The 7,322-nt window shown below is 46.2% G+C and overlaps 1 long non-coding RNA gene and 1 other non-coding gene across 2 annotated transcripts in view; both read right to left on the bottom strand.

Moving 5' to 3' along the window:
- Positions 1-1,548, bottom strand: part of LOC106733365 (uncharacterized) — a 1,856-nt gene extending 308 nt beyond the window's left edge. Inside the window, exons 1-2 of the long non-coding RNA XR_001369482.1 lie at positions 1,364-1,548; positions 479-746 (exon numbers count right to left, since the gene is read on the bottom strand). This is a non-coding gene — a long non-coding RNA (uncharacterized LOC106733365). The remainder of the gene's footprint in view (positions 1-478; positions 747-1,363) is intronic.
- Positions 1,549-3,059: 1,511 nt separating this feature from the next.
- Positions 3,060-3,223, bottom strand: LOC114005286 (U1 spliceosomal RNA). Its single transcript, XR_003547164.1, has one exon. It is a non-coding gene; the product is annotated as a U1 spliceosomal RNA (small nuclear RNA).
- Positions 3,224-7,322: the final 4,099 nt, after the last annotated feature.

Genomic DNA, 7,322 nt, shown 5'->3' on the forward strand with positions numbered 1-7,322 from the left:
TCGAGGAGGGCCCAGGACATGAACCCAGGGCCCTCCCCATTTGGGTCCAGTTGCATTACCACTGTGCCGCCAGCCTGCCCCAGCCGGACCTTGATGGGTGCTAGATAGCCATCAGTTTGAGAAAGCAAGATCCTGGACTACAAATTATGCTGCTGACTGAAAGAAGAGCCTGCGAGTTCCGAGTACGGCATGCAGTATGGCAGAGATTCTGTTTAAGGGTTGATAAGCCTACTATTTATACATCCTTTATGAAAGAAAATATCAGATAAGATTCTCTTTGGGAATATCGTGCTGTTCTAATTTTGTCCCAATGTGAATTTTAGGGTATTACCAACTAGAGAACTTTTGGGAGCAGCTGAAAGAGCGATAAAGTGGAACACAGACATTTGCTTCATCTCTGCCCACTAGTGAATCACATGACTCCATATGAGGTGCTGGTGTTTTCTGTAAATTTTTGCCAGATGGCACATGCACTTACCAGACAGAGACAAAAGAGACAAGGACGGGGGGATGGTCAGCTATTATCCCTCTCTCGTTTCTCCTCCATTTGGGATTTGGGGCATGCGTGTATATGTGCTCTGTTTTTTTCTTCAAGCCGCTAGATCCAGGATTTGAACCACACAGTTGGTCGTGTGGAATCCAGCTGCCTTACCCATCAAACCATGAGCTGGGCCAATCTTATATAAGGTGTTTTTCCTTTATTTCTTTTTTTTTAGTCGTTTTTGCTGTAGGGTGTGTGAGCTCAACTGGGGAGAGAGAGACAGAGACAGTGAGAGGGAAAGTGAGAAGCCGCCCTCCCAGGAAGATGGCACACCGCGATCCCTTCTCTTCCATTCTCCTCCTGGGATCTTGGGCATGCACGCACATGCACCTGGCAAGAATTTCAAGCCACCGGATCTGGAACTCGAACCGTGTCAGCCTGTGGGAGTCCAGTGATGTAACTGCTATATGTTTTTTAAAACTCTGAGACGCACTTCTTTCATCTGAGTGACAATCATGGACCGATGATCCCTCAGACACCGTGCGGTTCTGGTACGCTTTGGTGCCGTTTTAACACGCTGGCTAGACTCGGGATTGAGCAAACCTTGCCCTTTGCTCCAGTTTTTGGTTCACAGTTTGGTTGGGGCCAAGGCTTGATTCCGAGAGCACTAGTCCACCGCCACAAATTGAGCGCCTTTTCTGAGTACAGTTTATTCAACAAGCTTGCCGAAATAATTAACACTGCTAACTTCCAGGAGATAAAAGAACTTCTCTACAGTTGCGCTTTAAATACATTTCAACCCAGCACGAGCTGACAAGGTTTCCCTAAGGCCGCCAAGCCCTCAGAGCTCACCACTCCCTTCTTTATGATGTCTCAGTCTACCTTTCGGCCAGGTCAGCACTGCTGCGGCTTCCTCACCGTGGTGTATTTGTCTGCCCCTGTGTAAGCTATGCTTCTGGAAGGAAAGGAGCGAGACGTATTTAGCTTTACAGCCTCAGCACAGCGACTGTCACTTGAGAAAGAAGTGAGAAAAGACAGCAGAAAGGTGGAAGAGGGAAGGAGGGGAGAGGAGGAGAGGGGAGGGGGGGAGGGGAGGGGACACTGGCCCTTTATATCTGATGTCATAATCTCACTGAGGTTGAAGGCGACAAATTTAACAGCCAGATGACTTTCTCATGGGGTCACAATTCTCCCACCCAGCCAGGGAATGTTCTAGAGAGATGTACCATGTCACCATCTGGATGAAATAGGTTTTCTGAACAACTGTAATTTTGTCCACTCTGAATTTTACGTACATCAGTCAACAGAAGAGATTTTTAGTTTTGTTTTTTTTTTTTTTTTTTTTGAGAGGTTTTTGCTATAGTGAGCGTGCGCTCGCCAGACAGACAGAGACATAGAGAGACAGAAAGCGAGAAATCACCCCCCCAGGGGGGATGGTCACGCCGCAATCCCTTCTCCTCCATCTTGGGCACGCACGCACACGCGCCCGGCGTGAGTTTTAAGCCACCGGGTCCGGGACGTGAACAGCGGTCAACTATGTGGGAGTCCAGCGACATAGCCATTACGCTAACTGCTGGTTCCCTTTTTTTAAATTTATTTAACTTTATTTATTATTATTATTATTTTCCAATTTGACCAGAGAGAGACAGAGGGAGAGAGGGAAAGTGAGAAGGGAAGCCACCAGGTCTTGAACCAGAGTCGGCCATGTGGGAGTCCAGCTCCTTTAACCACCACACCACCTGCCAGCCCTAGAGATTGTTAGTTTGAGATGGATTTTTTTCCCAGAGATTTTTGCTATAGGTGCCTGCACGTGCCAAAGAGATAGAAAGAGACAGAGAGACAGCGAGAATTCACCCCCCAGGGGGCAGCCACATCATAATCCCTTCTTCTCTGTTCTCTTGGAATTTGGGGCACACAGGCACACACGCCTGGTGTGAGCTTCAAGCCGCCGGGTTCGGGACTCAAACCACGGCTGACCACATGGGAGTCCAGCACCTTAATTACTATGCCATCTGCCAGCCCCAGTTGGAGATTTTAAGAAGCTGGCAAAGATGAACTAAATCCACTCCGGAAGCGAGAGCTCTGTGTATGCAGCTCCCAAGGCTGTGCCATAACCTAGGTGCACTATGGTTGTCATTTCTGGCTCTTCCTCGCTGGTCTGCGTGCTGGCTGGGATCTGCTCCAGGTACCCCACCCTGCCCTGTGTGTGCCAAGCTCTTCTTGAGCTGCAGCTGTCCGTTAGGACCTTGCTTCTTTGGATCGGGGATGTGTTACTATTTGAAATCTTTTAGCCTTTGCTGACCCACTTGCATGAAGTTGCCTTTATTTTTTTAATTATTTTATTTATTAATATTTTTAATTTACTACAGGGCACACCTGCTCACCAGATACAGGCAGACAGAGAGAGAGAAAGGGAGAAAGCAAGCTACCCAGCCTTGAACCAGAGTCGGCCATGTGGGAGTCCAGCACCTTAACCACCATGCCACCTGCCAACCCCGAAGTTGCCTTTAAATATAATGTTTATCTGTTTTGGGTAAGGTACTTTGTGCTTGGAGGTACGTAGTTCTTTTTTTTTAAACACAGGAGAATACGAACACAGTCCCCCACTACCACAAACGATGCGGTTGAGTTTCCCACATTTGGGGAAATGGCAGGAATCGGCACATCTGGAGTGCGATGGGCCAGCCTCATCCCGGGAAAACCACCTTCGTGAGCCTGGTATCTCCCCTGCCAGGTTCTTCTCCTCGCAGGTAGCACTGCTTAGTCTGCTCGCTCAGTGTTCTGTAGGTTGGGTGCTCTGTGTTTTCATTTCAAAGCTTCATTTTGTCCCTTTTGTTCTCTACCCTATTAAGAGAAAGAAAAAGTTGTGTTTGGGTTTTTTTGTTTTTTTTTTCCATGTCCTTTGGTGAAAGAACGAATTGGTTGGGATTTGAGCAGGGCTCTATTTCCTGTGCACTATTGATAAGCATTCTGCCCTCGGAGAGCACGCCGAACTTTTCTGTACAATTATTTTATGCCCACTATCGATTAAATGACAAAAATAAGGGACTATTTTATATATCACAACTAGATCATTTTAGCACCTAACTAAACTACAGAACATTTTCAGCAAATATTGCAAGGAATAAAAGAAAACACTGTAGTCAGAGTGTGATTTCTGAGGATCACAAAAGATCCCTTTTATTTCAAATAAGGCTTCCATCACATTTAGCTGAAAAAATTAGGCATCACTGCCATCGATTTCTTCAGCTGTAACCTAAATGCAAGGGCAAATTCCTGGCTGTGGAAATGGCCATTGAAGAGGTGAGCTCAGGACATAGTAAGTGGATGTACAAGTACAGGGGTGTGGGACCAGCAGATGGCATAGTGGTGATGTTGCTGGACTCCCACACGGCCGACCACAGTTCGAGCCCTGGACCTGGTGGCTTCAAAATCATGCTGGGTGTGTCTGCATGTGTGACCAAGGTCCCAGGAGGAGATTGGAAGAGAAGGGACTGTGGTGTGGCCATACCCCCAGTGGGTGATTTCTTGCTTTCTGTCTCTCTGTCTCTTTTTGGTGAGCGCACGCACTCTTATAGCAAAAGTCTTTCTCAAAAAAACAAAAACAAACACACAAAAAAAACAATGAAGGCTGGTTGTGTCAGTACTATGATAGAGTTGTTTGAAGGTAGAGACTGTAGAAAGGTGAGCTCAACCCAAAGGCAAGACTTATTTTTTTCTGGAGAGACATTTGCTATAGGGCATGTGTGCTCGCTAGAGAAACAGAGAGACAGAAAACAAGAATTCAGCCCCCAGGGGAATGGCCAATCCCTTCTCCTCCATTCTCCTCTTGGTATTTTGGGCACATGTACATACATACCCGGTGTAAGTTTTAAGCCACTAGGTCCAGGACTTGAACCGTGGTCGATTATATGGGAGTCCAGCAATGTAACCATTATGCCATCTGCTGGTCCCCAAAAGATAAAACTTTCTGGAGAAGGCAGTATTGGAGCTGATCTTGAAGGACCTTGATGTGTGCATATATGCATATGGGTCTGCACACAAGTGTCTAGAGATTAATTAGAGGGAAAGTGAAGCTTTGCAGGGAAAGATATTTTGACGAGGAAACAGAGGCAGAGAATTGCCGTGCATGGATAGTGGGAGAGAGACAAGGAAGGGGAGAAATCACCCACTAGGAAGATGGCCATGCAGCAGTCCTTTCTCCTTCAATCTCCCCTTGGGGTTTTGGGCATACAAATGTGCCTAGAATGACTCTGTGGGATCACCATCTGCTGCTCCCCCTTTTAATTTGTTGTAAAACGTATGTCCTCACCAGAGAGAGAGAGAGAGGAAGGGTAAGTGAGAAAGCAGCCCCCACCACCACCGCCAGTCTAACCATGCTGCAATCCCTTCTCCTTCACTCACCCTCTCAGGATTTGGGGTATGCATGCACACACGGCTGACATGTTTTTCAACTGCCAGATCTGGGACTCAAACCACACAATTGGCCATATGGGATCCAGCACCTTAACCACCACATCACCCGGCTGGTTCTGGGTCTGGTTTTGTGTGTCACACCGGAGGTCCTAGAGTTTGACAGAGACAGGCCTGAACACAGAGATGAGGATCAATTAGGTCCTTCTCTGGGGCACTGTGTGGCGAGTACGGTGGCACACGAACATCAGAGGTACTTATATGCTAGTGATACTGTTTGCCCAATAGAAAAAATTAGTCCAACTCACTGAAGTTACGTTTTGGGGCGTTATTACAGTTAGAACTATGGTTAGGACTAGGGTCAGGGCTAGGTTTGGAGTTAGGGCTAAGTTTTGAATAAGGTTAGACAAGGGGGGCCATGGCTCAGTCTATGTCTGGGTTAGGGTTGGGGTTAGGGTTCGGGCTAGGGTTAGAGCTAGAATTAGAGTTTCAGTTCGGGTTCTGTCCCCGAGGACCCTTCAGGAACGTACGTGTTAGCTGTCTAGAACACTGCCCAGTGGACAGGGTACTCCTCTGTCTGCCTCTGTCTGCACATTACCTCCTCGTCTGTGTCACTGTCCTCTACTCTTCGTATAAATCCTGAACACTTTAGGAACCAGTGTTCTCAGGATTTGGAGCAACATGGACATAATAACAGGTTACCTTCCTGTGTAAGGTCTGACTGGGAGCACGCTGAACTTGCATGAACAGTGAAACGACACCAGCAGTTACTAGTCACCCCATGGGTGTGGGAGCAATCTGTTCACTAGCAGTTTAAATGAGGAAGTCATGGGACTAGCAGTTAGCGTAATGGTTATGTCGCTGGACTCCCATGTAGTCGACTACGGTTCGAGTCCCGGACCCGGTGGCTTAAACTTACGCCAGGCACGTGTGCATGCATGCCCAAGATTTCAAGAGGAGAATGGAGGAGAAGGGATTGTGGCGTGGCCATCCTCCCGGGGGGGGGGGGGGATTTCTCACTTTCTGTCTCTCTGTCTTTCTGGCAAGCCCACGTGCCCTATAGCAAAAACCTCTCAACAACAAAAAAACAGTTTTGCTTCAAAGTAGACTTGTACTTTGATTTCTTATTTCCACAAACTTTTGAAATCCACTCATATAAACGAGGCACTAGTTATGTCAATCCATTTCCACTAGATGGCAGTGCACACGGCCAAATGTAGCTTAGCTCCACTAACAGCTCTTAGCACAAAGCTTATTCTCAGGAGATGGCTTACTGGCCTTAGTTCTGTGATGACACTGAAATGGTTGGAGTTAATATAATTTTTCAAATGAATGATTACCTCCTTGGGGTTAGGAATCTTCTTCTTATTATTATTATTGTTATGAAAACTCCTTTGGTTTCACGTTCCTCTTTATCAGTGTCTTATCCATTTATTTTTATTTAATTTTTAGAAAGGGTCTCACTATGTTGTGATTGTTCTGTCTCAGCCTCCTGAGTATCTGAGATCTCAGGTGGGCCCCACTCCACCAGGTTTTTATTGTACTTTTATCTCTTCTGAGAGAAAGAGCGAGAGCACTTCCAATAGGGCCTTGATGCCATGATCCACCCTCAGTCTTTCCATTTCCGCCATACAGTGTGAACATTCAGTGTGTGTTGAGTGGAGACATACAGTGTGAACTTCAGTGTGTGTTAAGTGGAGACATACGGTGTGAATATTCAGCGTGTGTTAAGTGGAGACATACGGTGTGAACATTCAGCATGTGTTACGTGGAGACATACAGTGTGAACATTCAGCGTGTGTTACGTGGAGACTTACGGTGTGAACATTCAGTGTGTGTTAAGTGGAGACATACGGTGTGAATATTCAGCGTGTGTTAAGTGGAGACATACGGTGTGAACATTCAGCATGTGTTACGTGGAGACATACAGTGTGAACATTCAGCGTGTGTTACGTGGAGACTTACGGTGTGAACATTCAGTGTGTGTTAAGTGGAGACATACGGTGTGAATATTCAGCGTGTGTTAAGTGGAGACATACGGTGTGAACATTCAGCATGTGTTACGTGGAGACATACAGTGTGAACATTCAGCGTGTGTTACGTGGAGACTTACGGTGTGAACATTCAGTGTGTGTTAAGTGGAGACATACAGTGCTTGTCCTTCATGGCTTGGTTAATTTTACTTAGCCTTATATCTTCTAGAATTGTCCATTTTGTGACAAATGACAGGATCTCATTGATCTTTTTGGCTGAGTAGCATTCCATTGTGTATATGTGGTACTTTTTTAAAAAGAATTATTTTATTTAACTTTATTTATTTATCTAAATTTGACCAGAGAGGGATACAGTGAGAGAGAGACGGAGATAGAGAAGGAAAGTGAGAAAGCAAGCCACCAGGTTCAGGACTCAAACTGTGGTTGGCCATGTG

This window comes from Tupaia chinensis, unplaced genomic scaffold, assembly GCF_000334495.1.
Source record: "Tupaia chinensis unplaced genomic scaffold, TupChi_1.0 Scaffold143615_1, whole genome shotgun sequence".
Lineage (NCBI taxonomy): Eukaryota > Metazoa > Chordata > Mammalia > Scandentia > Tupaiidae > Tupaia > Tupaia belangeri.